The sequence below is a fragment of the Pelophylax lessonae genome (genome assembly GCF_965119305.1).
Source record: "Pelophylax lessonae genome assembly, chromosome: 12".
In the NCBI taxonomy this organism is placed as follows: Eukaryota; Metazoa; Chordata; class Amphibia; order Anura; family Ranidae; genus Pelophylax; species Pelophylax lessonae.
Genome location: NC_138779.1, coordinates 112,669,091 through 112,682,898, shown reverse-complemented (window position 1 = coordinate 112,682,898; position 13,808 = coordinate 112,669,091). Strand labels below are relative to the sequence as shown.

At 47.6% G+C, this 13,808-nt stretch overlaps 1 protein-coding gene across 1 annotated transcript in view; it reads right to left on the bottom strand.

Annotated features, from left to right (window-relative positions):
* SPHK2 (sphingosine kinase 2) overlaps positions 1 to 5,316 on the bottom strand; it is a 69,409-nt gene extending 64,093 nt beyond the window's left edge. The window contains exon 1 of the mRNA XM_082273076.1: positions 5,183 to 5,316. The gene's annotated coding sequence lies outside the window, so the exon portion shown is untranslated. The remainder of the gene's footprint in view (positions 1 to 5,182) is intronic.
* Between the last annotated feature and the right edge of the window lie 8,492 nt (positions 5,317 to 13,808).

The window sequence follows — 13,808 nt, the reverse complement described above, 5'->3', positions numbered from 1 at the left end:
TGGTACCTGGCACCAAGCTGGTAGTAGAAGATCCTTTAAAGGAATACTAAAGACACTGTTTAATTAACATTGTCCCTTCTATTTCTGTATATGGATGATGGCACTAATTATTTTATTTAAAAAAAAAAAAAAAAAAACATCCAAGTATTTTTTCTAATTGATATACAGCCATCACATGACCCAGATGTTTCCCAGCCTGTCTGCAAAGAAACATAAGTCCTCTGCCCGGAGGAGCTTCTAGTCCTCTGCCCGGAGGAGCTTCTAGTCCTCTGCCCGGAGGAGCTTCTAGTCCTCTGCCCGGAGGAGCTTCTAGTCCTCTGCCGGAGGAGCTTCTAGTCCTCTGCCGCTGGTCACCCACCTTTAAATGGTACCAAGTACCATTTTGAGTTGCTGCAATGAAAATTTAAGCAAAATGGACTAGCCTGCTGCATCATTTTTTCACTTTGATTTTTGGGGTGTCTGAGTTCAGCCCCTCTGTAGGTTGATAATTTTCATTTCCATTAAACAATCTGGCATCCTTTCGTTCCTAACACATTACATTACCCAGTACAGATATCCAGCATGATATATTTCCCCATTGAGATCTGATGGGTTTTCAAAGTGTTCCTTTAATTATTTTGAGCAGTTTTTAATTGAAATCAAATCTTCATTATTTTGTGGAAATAGCATGGTGTGGGCTAATTTCTGCCAGGCACAGGCTGCATTACACCCCTCCATACTGCGTCTTAGAATAAGGAGGTGAAGCCTCCATTAATCTACATGCAATATCCAGCCCCATTGTGTTTAGCTTGTTAATGGGCTCACTTCTCAACCAGATGGTTCCATGCTGGTTAGTGGGCATGGAGGAGGAGCGAGGGGGTGGGCTGTCATTTACCACTGTGTATATGCCCACACGTGTGCCTCTACAGGAAGACAGACAAGTACACCACTCAGAACAGTGGAGCTGCTAAATAAATGGATAAGTAATGGAAACCACAAACAGGTGCTCAGGCTCAGATGTCTTCTCATCCACCAATTAGATAATTAAAGGAATGAGAGAGCTGGCAACTCTAAAAATCCTTGTGAATGCTTTATCAGTTACATGACCGTTAGTAAAGGCAGCGGCTAATGCGTTTCGGCAGTAAGCTTTGATCACAGCACATTGATTTGTGACTCTATATTCACACGGGTTGCAAAGATGTTATAGGAAGGAAATGCTCAGCATAGAAAGTCACTGAAAACTAAAGCTCCGTACACACGTACCGATTGTCGGCCGTAACTATTCGGCCGACGACCGATCGGCCGATTGTAGGCTTGTTAGTATGATGCTTCCGACAGCCAACAGCGCATTTTCGGCCGAACAGAATCTGTTGTGCAAGCATTAAAATTTTTGTTGGCCGTCACCAGAATGGACGATTGTTCGCCAGACAGCAGATTAGCAAGACTGGGCATGCTCAGAAAAGAAAAAAAGACAAGGAAAGTTAACCATCACATGACATCACTTTCGCAGTCGGCTGTTGTTGGCCGACAAAATTCGTGTGCAGTCTTTTTCAGTTTTCAACAGACAGGACAGCCCTGGACAAAAGACGGCCGATCGTTCGGCCGACATTCGGTACGTGTGTACGGGGCTTAAGCAGGTGCCGAGCTGCTGTCACAGCTGCGAAATCCCTTGCTTAATTGGTGACATGGACAGAAGAGGGAGATAGAGAGCAGCAGGATCAACCAGAAAATTAAACTCTAAGTGACTATGGAGAGCATGTGATACAGCATTTATTCATAATTTAGGTGGGTTTAGTGAGACTAAGCCTCAGCCAGCCCATCTTCTTCCCATACTGCATCCTGGTTTCATCTCTTCTCCAGGTAAAAAAATGTGATTCATTAGACCGGACTACCTTCTTCCATTGCTCCGTGGCTCAGTTCTGATGCTCATGTGCCCATTGTAGGCCCTTTTGGCTGTGTATACGGGTCAGCATGGGCACCCTAACCAATCTGCAGCCACACAGCCCCATACACAACAAACTGCGATGACCCGTGTGTTCTGACACCTTTCTATCGGAACCAGCATTAAAGCGAGTTTTTAACCACCTAAGCTCCAGACCGTTTCTGACACTTTGTTGAATGTAAACAAAAATCAATATTTTTTGCTAGAAAATGTCTGAACCCCCCCCCCCCAATCATCGTATAGGTTTTGTAGCAGAGGTCCTAAAGAATAAATTGGTGGGTTTTGCAATTTTCTGTATCACACAGTGTTTGCGCAGCCTTTTTTCGAATGCAATTTTTGGGAAAAAAAAAAAAAAAAAAACACCACATACATAACCACATTTTTTTTGGTAAAATTTAAAAAGATGGTTACACCGAGTAAAAATATACCAAACATGCCATGCTTTAATATTGCGCATGCCCATGCAAATGGTGACAAAAGTACATTTTACTGCCAATAGGCGACACTTGGAAAGCCTTTACAGGTTACCACTTTAGATTTACAGAGGAGGTCTTACGCTAGAATGGCTGGCCATGATCTGATGTTCGTGGCGATCGCTGTTTGCGTGCGAGTGAGACCGATGCATGCTTTCGCATTCAGGCACGAGCACAGGGCGACAGGGGCACTTGAAAATGTATTTATTTAATTAATTTTCTTTTAAAGCTGTTTTTTTTTTTTGGAGGGGGGGGGGGATTACATTCCTTGTGACAGCAACAAAAGTAAACAGTCCTTGTGACAGCAAGAGGCACATGACAGGTACTCTTTATGGAGGGATCTGGGGTTAAAAAGACCCCAAATCCCTCCTCTATACTTACAGTATCTCACAAAAGTGAGTACACCTATCACATTTTTGTAAATATTTTATCTTTTCATGTGACAGCACTGAAGAAATGACACTTTGCTACAATGTAAAGTAGTGAGTGTACAGCTTGTATAACAGTGTAAGTTTGCTGTCTCCTCAAAATAACTCAACACAGCCATTAATGTCTAAACCACTGGCAACACTGAGTACTGACAGGCTGACCCACCCCCCCCCCTTTCTATGGCAGCACTCATACATATATTTCCCAAAAACAACATCTGATTAGGACGCTGAGCACATGCACTCAAATTCTTTGGTTGACCATGGCCAGGCCTGTTCTGAGTGGAACCTGTCCTGTTAAACTGCTGTATTGTCTTGGCCGCTGTGCTGCAGCTCAGTTTCAGGGTCTTGGCAATCTTCTTATAGGCTAGGCCATCTTTATGTAGAGCAACAATTCTTTTTCTTCAGATCCTCAGAGAGTTCTTTGCCATGAAGTGCCATGGTAAACTTCCAGTATGAGAGAGTGATAACACTCCTGCTTCCTATTCACACCAGAGACCTTGTAACACTAATGAGTCACATGACACCAGGGAGGGAAAATGGCTAATTGGGCCCAATTTGGACATATAGACACTTAGGGGTGTACTCATTTTTGTTGCCAGCGATTTAGACATTAATGGCTGTGTTGAGTTATTTTGAGGGGACAGCAAATTAACACTGTTAGTCCCAGTTCACACTAGGGCGACCTGTGAGACGACCTGGTCGCCTCACAGGTCGCCTCCCATAGGGAAGCTGCGGACCTGTTCTAATAGGAGCGACACAAGTCGCTCCGACCTAGAAAAAGGGTCCGGAGCTTCTTTGGGGTGACCAGGAGGCGACCGCCATAGACTTCAATGTTATGAAGTCCGTGGCGGCCGCTCCGAGGTCGTGGCGCGGTGCGAAGTAGCGTCGCCCCTATGTGAACGGGGCTTTATACAAGCTATACACTCACTACTTTACATTGTAGCAAGGTGTCATTTCTTCAGCATTGTCACATGAAAACAAATAATAAAATATTTACAAAAATGTGAGGGGTGTACTCACTTTTGTGAGATACTGTAAAGGCATTCAAAACACCAAGATCAGCATTTTTGGGGGCAATACAATTACAAAGCTTGTCTGGCTGTACATCTCCTATAGATCACAGAAGTGCAGTTCATTCTGCACTGAGACCTGTTTTCAGCAGAGAGAGGGCTGAAGTCCGCTCTCTGCTGACGTCACAGAAGTCGGTCCAGGCACCGTGCCATCACGATTCAGGACCATGGAGCCATCAGCGAGCCTGAACCGGCCGTTCCCCACCCATCCACAGACCAGCGCTCCAATGAGTGAGGAGAGGGCAGAGACAGTCAGCAGCTCTCTGCTCAGGGAGCTGTCAGAACCGAGCGATCGGCGGTGTATGATCGCTCGGCTCTCAGTGCAGAGGCACCAGGGGACAGATACTGCATCCACCTAGTTAAGTATAAATGGGTGATAACACTAAACCCCGGACTTCTCTTTTCATGCCAGGAACGCATGTTTAGACTGTAGAACCACTTTAGCTTTTGTAGCAATTTGAGGAACAGTATCCCTTCTATGGGATCCGGCTACACTGACCAGCCTTCCCTCCCTATGGGGATCAATGATCCTTGGCCACTCCTGACCCTGGTATTCCCTCCTTGGACCAGTTTTGGTACACAATTTCTGCAGTTTGGAAGTTACTCTGACCCGGTCATCTATCCATTACAATGCGGCTCTTGTCAAAGTCACTCAGATCCTTACACAATTATTTCTGCTTTCAACACACCGACTTCAGGGACAACATGCTCACTTACCGCATCATTTACCCACCCACTGTCAGGAGTCATTGTCATACGTCCTAATGTTATGGCTGGTTAGGGTCTATGTACAGGACCAGGGTGACCTCACTCACTATGTACAGGAGTAGGCTGAAACCACCACCATGAGAGGTCAGGTAGGTAGTCCACTCACCATGTACAGGAGGAGGCTGAAACCACCACCATGAGAGGTCAGGTAGGTAGTCCACTCACCATGTACAGGAGGAGGCTGCAACCACCACCATGAGAGGTCAGGTAGGTAGTCCACTCACCATGTACAGGAGGAGGCTGAAACCACCACCATGAGAGGTCAGGTAGGTAGTCCACTCACCATGTACAGGAGGAGGCTGCAACCACCACCATGAGAGGTCAGGTAGGTAGTCCACTCACCATGTACAGGAGGAGGCTGAAACCACCACCATGAGAGGTCAGGTAGGTAGTCCACTCACCATGTACAGGAGGAGGCTGCAACCACCACCATGAGAGGTCAGGTAGGTAGTCCACTCACTATGTACAGGAGGAGGCAGCTTCCAGCACCATGAGAGGTCAGGTAGGTAGTCCACTCACCTTGTATGAGGAGATGATGGAGGGATGAGTCTCCTGGGCTTCTCCCAGCACACACAGGCTCCAGCCACTTGAGTAAGAGGCATATAATGAGAATATATCAGAGTGTGGAGAGAGGACAAAGCGCTCAGTGTCCCCGCACTGTGCCAGCACCGCCTGCCCCCTCCTCCTCCTCTCTCTCTGTCACACACACGGCACTTTGACTCAGCGCTCCGCTCACAGGAAGTGAGGAGACAACTCTTTGGAGAAAGCGCTGCGGGACCGACTCACAGACGGGCAGGAGGGGCGGCCAATCACCTTCCTCGGTCGGGAAATGAACAGCCAATCGAAAGACGCAGAAGGAGAAGTGGGCGTTTGTTTGCCCGGGGGTTGCCTTAGTGCAGCTGATTCGTTCCATCATGGGTGAGAGAGCCCAGAGATGAGGCTGGGTCATGTGACCGGAGCTGCCAGTGATGACCCACGCCACGTGACTGTGTTGTGTGCCATGGTGATAGAGAGAGGTGTGTGGGCACAGGGAGCATGACAGACTACATGGGTGTCACTGCACCACTGCCGTACTACAGTAGAGGAGGGAGGGGGACCAGATGTGTGATGGAGAGGTGTGAGGAGAGTGATGCGATCTGTAATGTGCTGCAGCTCAGTGATGTGGCCGGGAAAAGAGAGGTGTGAGGTATTGAAGGCCGAGCGAGGCATATGTGTTAGAAGTTTGCATTGATAGAGATATGCGAGGTATGTGTGCTGCATGGCCATGGGAAGGTGCGATGTGCTGCATGACGATGGAAAGGTGCAATGTGCTGCATGGCCATGGGAAGGTGCAATGTGCTGCATGACAATGGGGACGTGCGATGTGCTGCATGACGATAGGGACATGCAATGTGCTGCATTGCCATGTAGACGTGCAATGTGCTGCATGACGATGGGGACGTGCAATGTGTTGCATGGCAATGGGGACGTGCGATGTGCTGCATGGGGATGTGTTGCATGTATATGTGCAATACGTTGCATGGCGATTGGGACGTGCAATGTGCTGCATGGCGATGGGGACGTGCAATGTGCTGCATGGCGATGGGGACGTGCAATGTGCTGCATGGCGATTTGGATGTGCAATGTGCTGCATGACTATAAAGAAGGGTGAAATGCACCACATAATAGAGATGTGTGATGTGATGCAGAGCGGGTTGGAACAGATGATGTGCCGTAAAGCATTTTGGAAGAGATGATGTGCCGTAGAGCGGGTTGGAATAGATATTGCGCTGTAGTGGGGAGGAAGAGATGATGTGTCATAGAGCAGGGTTGGAAGAGATGATGCGCTGTATTTGGGAGGAAAAGATGATGTGTTCTAGAGCGGGTTGGAACAGATGATGTGCCAAAGAGCGGGGGTGGAAGAGATGATGCGCCGTAGAGCGGGGGATGGAAGAGATGATGCGTTGTAGAGCGGGGATGGAAGTGATGATGCCTCATAGAACGGGGATGGAAGTGATGATGCCTCGTAGAGCGGGGATGGAAGTGATGATGCCTCGTAGAGCGGGGATGGAAGTGATGATGCCTCGTAGAGCGGGGATGGAAGTGATGATACCTCGTAGAGCGGGGATGGAAGTGATGATACCTCGTAGAGCGGGGATGGAAGTGATGATGCCTCGTAGAGCAGGGATGGAAGTGATGATGCATCGTAGAGCAGGGATGGAAGTGATGATGCCTCGTAGAGCGGGGATGGAAGTGATGATGCCTCGTAGAGCGGGGATGGAAGTGATGATGCCTCGTAGAGTGGGGGTGGAAGAGATGATGCGCCGTAGAGCGGGGGATGGAAGAGATGATGCGCCGTAGAGCGGGGGATGGAAGAGATGATGCGCCTGTAGAGTGGGAATGGAAGTGATGATGCGTCGTAGAGCGGGGATGGAAGTGATGATGCGTTGTAGAGTGGGGATGGAAGTGATGATGCGTTATAGAGCGGAGATGGAAGTGATGATGCATCGTAGAGCGGGGATGGAAGTGATGATAAGTCATAGAGAGGGGGTGGAAGAGATGATGCGTCGTAGAGAGGGGGTGGAGGAGATGAGGCGTCATAGAGAGGGAGTGGAAGTGATGATGCGCCGTAGAGCGGGGTGGAAGAGATGATGCGTCGTAGAGCGGGAATCAAAGTTATGTTGCGTCGTAGAGAGGGGCGGAAGAGATGATGTGTCGTAGAGAGGGGGTGGAAGTGATAATGCGTTGTAGAGCGGGGATGGAAGTGATGATGCATCGTAGAGCGGGGATGGAAGTGATGATAAGTCATAGAGAGGGGGTGGAAGAGATGATGCGTCGTAAAGAGGGGGTGGAAGAGATGATGCGCCATAGAGCGGGGTGGAAGAGATGATGCGTCGTAGAGCGGGAATCAAAGTGATGTTGCGTCGTAGAGAGGGGGTGGAAGAGATGATACGGGGAAGGAAGTGATGATGTGTCGTAGAGAGGGGGTGGAAGAGATGATGCGCCGTAGAGCAGGGGATGGAAGAGATGATGCGCCGTAGAGCGGGAATGGAAGTGAAGATGTGTCGTAGACCGGGGATGGAAGTGATGATGCGTTGTAGAGCGGGGATGGAAGAGATGATGCGCCGTAGAGCAGGGGATGGAAGAAATTATGCGCTGTAGAGCGGGAATGGAAGTGAAGATGCATTGTAGAGCGGGGATGGAAGAGATGATGCGCCGTAGAGCGGGGGATGGAAGAAATGATGCGCTGTAGAGCGGGAATGGAAGTGAAGATGCGTCGTAGAGCGGGGATGGAAGTGATGATGCATTGTAGAGCGGGGATGGAAGTGATGATGCATCGTAGAGCGGGTATGGAAGTGATGATGCGTCGTAGAGAGGGGGTGGAAGAGATGATGCGTCGTAGAGAGGGGGTGGAAGTGATGATGCGTCGTAGAGAGGGGGTGGAAGAGATGATGCGTCATAGAGAGGGGGTGGAAGAGATGATGCGCCGTAGAGCGGGGTGAAAGAGATGATGCGTCGTAGAGCGGGAATCAGAGGGGGTGGAAGAGATGATAAGTGATGGAAGTGATGATGTGTCGTAGAGAGGGGGTGGAAGAGATGATACGGGGATGGAAGTGATGATGTGTCGTAGAGAGGGGGTGGAAGAGATGATACGGGGATGGAAGTGATGATGTGTCGTAGAGACGGGGTGGAAGAGATGATGCGCCGTAGAGCGGGGTGGAAGAGATGATGCGACGTAGAGCGGGGTGGAAGAGATGGTGCGCTGTAGGGTGGGGTGGAAGAGATGATGCGCCGTGTAGTGGGGTGGAAGAGATGATGCGCCGTGTAGTGGGGTGGAAGAGATGATGCGCTGTAGGGCGGGGTGGAAGAGATGATGCGCCGTGTAGTGGGGTGGAAGAGATGATGCGCCGTGTAGTGGGGTGGAAGAGATGACGCGGTGTTAAGTCTTAACATTTCTAGTTTGTGAAGATTGGGGAAGGATTGGATCTCTTGTTGGGATTTCACTGTTATCAGGGGCTCCATTAGAGGAACTTACAGTACATCCAGTTTGTATCTCTGCAATATATTTGTCAATTTGCTCTGTATACCACACCTATACGGAATTGTCATTGTTATGTCTGTCAGGTATATTGTTTTAAAAACCCAATAAAAAATTTTGTAAAAGAAAATGGTTGTGCCGTACATTATATTAACCATTTAGGCTTCAATTGTCATTCGTTTTTTGTGTGTTCTGAATAAGGAATATTCATTTCTAAATGGTTGCTTTGAGTTTCTGCGCTCAGCAGAAAGTGACTCTTGCGCTTCCATGTAAAAATGCGTGCACATAGAATGTATTTTTTTGCTCTTTACTCATCTCAGAAATAGCAATTGTGAATATTTTGTTAATAACCCCCCCTTGGGGACTGTTTACCCCTTCATTTGCTTTATAAACGTTATTAGCACACCACACTGTAAATATGGATTTCAGTGCACAGTTAAGTGCATCAATTACATCACAACATACATCTACAGTGCACCTCAACACCCCTGCATTGTAACACAACCTAAAGTACAGTTGTATAAGCTCTGTGGGGTGTGGTATCCTGTGTATAAAACATTTGTGCAGTGCCTTTTTTCTCTTGCCAATCCATTGAGAAACGCAGAAATCCTATTCAGGAACTACGGGTTGTACTGCCGCCTATTAGAGAAATAAACCCTAGGTACAAAAAGGGCTTTTTTCTCAAGTCGTCTTCCAGGACAGCCCATGAGACCTAGGGCTCCTCCTACCAGGACAGGAAACACGTTAACCCCACCAGATAAAAGGCGGTCCTCCAGTCCTCACCCTTCAGTATTAGTGCTTCCTCCTGACAGGGGGTAACATGTTTCCTGGAACCTGGTCTCATGGTCTGTCCTTTGGAGACTTTGAGAGATTTTTCACTTACCTTCTCTGGCCGAGAGCGATACCCCTACTTACAGGTTAGTGGTGGCTGCTGACTCTCCTGTTTTCAGTGCCTGGGGAGGGCCAGGACCACTGATGGTGTCCGGGAAGCAGGAGGGAGACTCCATGTGGTGTTTTTTGCAGCGGGGTAGGTGCTCAGCAGTGTTAATTTCGTCGACTAAAACTGACTAAAAAGTTTTCGTCGACTAAATTAACACAATTTTAGTCTACTAAAATATGACTAAAACAATTCAGGTGACTAAAATACTACTAAAACTAAAATGGCATTTTAGTCATAAGATGGCTAAAACTGAATAAAAATTTGACATCAAAATTAACACTCCTCTGCTGGCCATTTCTATATCGGCAACACAATTCCATCCAGAGCCTGTAATAATGGCACATTAAAGTTTAAACATGTATTGCACCACCGCATAAGCATAAGTAAGGAGCATCAACTAAGCTGCTGAAAACTAAACAATTAAGAAAAAGGCTTTTCTTATATTTTTCCCTAATATTTAATGTTGGTAATATATTCAGGTAATATGTGCAATGACATTACAGCCAATGGAGTTTACAGCAGTGTTAATTTAGTCAACGAAAATGTTTTCGTCGCCGGCATTTTTCAACTGACGAAAACGAGACGCAAAGTATAGCACATTTTCGTCAAATGACAACTATGACGAAAATCAAATCCGTTTTCGTTAACGAACGAAAACTAAACGAGAATGTGAGGCAGGGACGTTTACCCAACTTCCGGTTTTCCCGGGGCTCCTCCTGTGTGGCGTCTGGCGTGGCATGCCCCGTGACGTCCGACGTGAGGACTACTACAAGAGAGTCGACTCAAGACCAGTCACCTGACCTCACCAGAGCACTGCAGCACTACAGCCAGACGCGCCAGGCCCGACTCATCACACGGCACTGGCACCCGGCCACCACCACATCCAGAGCAGAGCACCCACTGCGAGTTAACAGCCAGGCCAGCTATTATTGCCTCCCTGAGTTCCCTCAGATCACTCACCAGTCACCACTGGCATCCGTTTCCGCCATCCATCCAGGACTGTGTGCGTGCATATAGGCCGCTAGGCCCGCCCGGCCCATCCTGTTCAACAACTTCAGCTCAGAGTCAGACCAGAGACCACCCTTAAACCTGAGACCCCCATCCAGCACTCTGAGCAGCACTGTGTGCACTGACTGTAGGCAGAAGCATTACAGGCCTCCTCTCTGACCTGACCATGACCAATTTCGATGACTAAAATATGTTTTAGCCGACTAAAATGTAGGACATTTTAGTCGACTAAAATGTACTGGAGTTTTAGACGACTAAATATGACTAAAACTAAAACACTTGCAGAAGACTGAAATGGGACTAAAACTAAAATGCCATTTTAGTCCTAAGACTAAAACTAAATTGAAATTTGCTGCCAAAATTAACACTGTTGCTCAGTCAGTACATGCAGAGGTATGGTTGCTGTTCCCTTCGCAGGCTACAGAGTGCTGTGTTCAGGGTTTCCTGTTTCAGCTCCATGTGTAAGAGGAAGGGGCGGAACTCCTGCGTTCCACGCTGGCTCCATGAAGTGACGAGGTCACAGTGACGTAATCACTGAGCGCCGGAGACGCTGGTTCCGGTCTCTGTAAGTGCAGACAGGAGACTTCTGGGCAGCTGGTGTTGCGTGTAGAACCCAGCAGAGGCTGTGGGAACACTGACAGAGCGGGATGGATCCTTCTGCAGCAACTACTCAGGCAGCAGATGCAGGCTCTGGCATCAGCACCTCTCAGGTAAGCCTGGGGATTCTTCCATCTTGCAAACCTGTGGGGTTTTTCTTTCCCTCCATCATAGCTTATGGGCCTGGTGAAAAGGGCATTTTTCCTCTCTCCTACACTGGGGGTGTTGAAGATTTGGGGGGCAGCGCTCAGACAAAATATTGTTTAAATGTCTTGCAGACCAAGGCTCTGGACAAAGACCTGGTGCAACCACCCAAAAGGAAGTGTGCATTTGTGGGGCAAAACTCAGCTCCTCATGGAGTAAAGTGGTCTGCCACTTGTGCATAGACAGTTTTGTTAAAGTGGAGTTCCGGCCACAAAAACATTTTTTAGATAGAAATACCCCCCTAATCCTATGTTAAAGCCAATTACACTAACACCAACCCCACATTACAGTACGGGACAGTAATTGAATTTAGGTAAAATCTTACCTTTAAAATTGATTGCAGAGCACGGCCATCTCCGATGTGGGCATCTGAAGCCACTGTGTCCCTCTTCCTGGTTTCTGCCTCCCAGAATTCCGATCACAATATCGCGCATGCACTGTAGATTGCGATCGGCAATCAGAGTAGCGGCCAGCCATTCCCATTCCATCCTGGGATTGATGACTCACATCTCCCAGGATGCAATGCGGACCGGAAGTGACGTCCGTGGCCGCAGAAGGAGGAAGTCGGACAGAGATGCCCCTAAAATAAGGTAAGTGACCCCCCCCCCCCCCCCAAAAAAAAAAAAATGTCCAATTCTTTTTTAACAGGTTTTTCCCCACAGGAATCCAGAAAGAAGAAAAAGAGGGTGAAACTCCACTTTAAAGATGATCCAGCTGTATCCTTACAAAAGATGCTTGCGTCGGTTAGAGATAAACTAAACTCTACCATTAGTTCCTTTAAAAATCTTATTGACAAAATGCAGACTCCCACTCAGAGTCAAGGCTTGTCTAGGCTTATGGCCGGAGTTCCATCGCAGGGTGCAGGTGTGGATCCAGGGGAGAAGTCTGGGTCTCCCCATTCCTCACAGGAAGAGTCCGGATCAGGGGAAGAGCCTAAGGATAGGGAATCCATCAAAGGCTCTAGATACAAATTGTCATTAGAGGATGTAGATGATCTTTTAAAAGCTGTCTATGTTACACTTGAAATTGAAAAGGAGAAGGTTCAGTTATCAAAGCATGATCTTATGTATGAAGGAATGCATAAGAAAAAGGCCAGTGTTTTTTCTGTGCACAGTTCCCTTCTAGATACAATTCGATTAGAATGGAAAAATCCTGAAAGAAAACCATTTTTCTCCAACAGCCTAAAAAGGTTTCCTTTTGATGATGACATGGCTCAGCCGTAGAACAAGTATCCCAAGTTGGATGCCCCTCTTTCAAAGATTTCCAAAAAGATGGATCTAGCCTTTGATGATATGGGTACACTTAAAGACCCCACGGGGGCGATATCTTGTTGCGTAGGGCCTGGGACGCGTCTACTATTAGTCTCAAACTGGTCTTAGTGTCTACTTGTATAGCCAGGCACCTGGAGTTATCACTTTCACATATACAGACTCACTTATCACAAAATGAGGTTGAAGGATTTTAAGAGGTGCATGAAAGTCAGCCAGCCCCCAGTTTGATGTACTCACCTTCCAGTCTGTCACCAACCAAATAAGACCTGTCTCTTGGTACAAAGAACAGGGGTTTAGTTGACACACATTTGCAAACGCATGTGAAAGCTGCAGAGCCACGTCACGGCACCCTGTTTAAATCTGCAGTCCTACACTCTTAATTTAGTGTCCTCACACTGGAGGCACATGGCCGCTAATGGGTGGATGGGGAACAGGTGAGAGGGAGACAGCCCAACCTCCCCCAACCCATCCCCATGCACGACTGGCTATTGTCTCAAAAAGTTCAAATAATTAGGTTAAAATATAACCATGGTGCAAACTGGAGAAGACCAGCTGAAAAGCATTACACCTCCATCCCCTTGGTGGATGCAGTATATGGATAGGAAGGGATTTTATATATGGGGCATGGCCTGTAAAGCACACTGCCTTTGAAATCCCTTATTTCCTTTGGGACTTTATATGAGACAAGCAGGTCATGCTATTGGTCTCCATCCCTGTATACGGAAAACACTAGGGTCAAATCAAAAACTGCATCCACCAAAAACGCACGAAAATCGCACGGTGGGACTTTAGATGAGGCACCAAGCTGTAAGCAAGGCGTCTCCATCCCTGGTTGCTTTAAACATATTGGACTAGGTGGGACTTTAGATGAGACCCAAGCTGGTGTTGCCCGGCGTCTCCATCCCTATAACAAAACACAAAATGAGGTTGAAGGATTTTAAGAGGTGCATGAAAGTCAGCCAGCCCCCAGTTTGATGTACTCACCTTCCAGTCTGTCACCAACCAAATAAGACCTGTCTCTTGGTACAAAGAACAGGGGTTTAGTTGACACACATTTGCAAACGCATGTGAAAGCTGCAGAGCCACGTCACGGCACCCTGTTTAAAT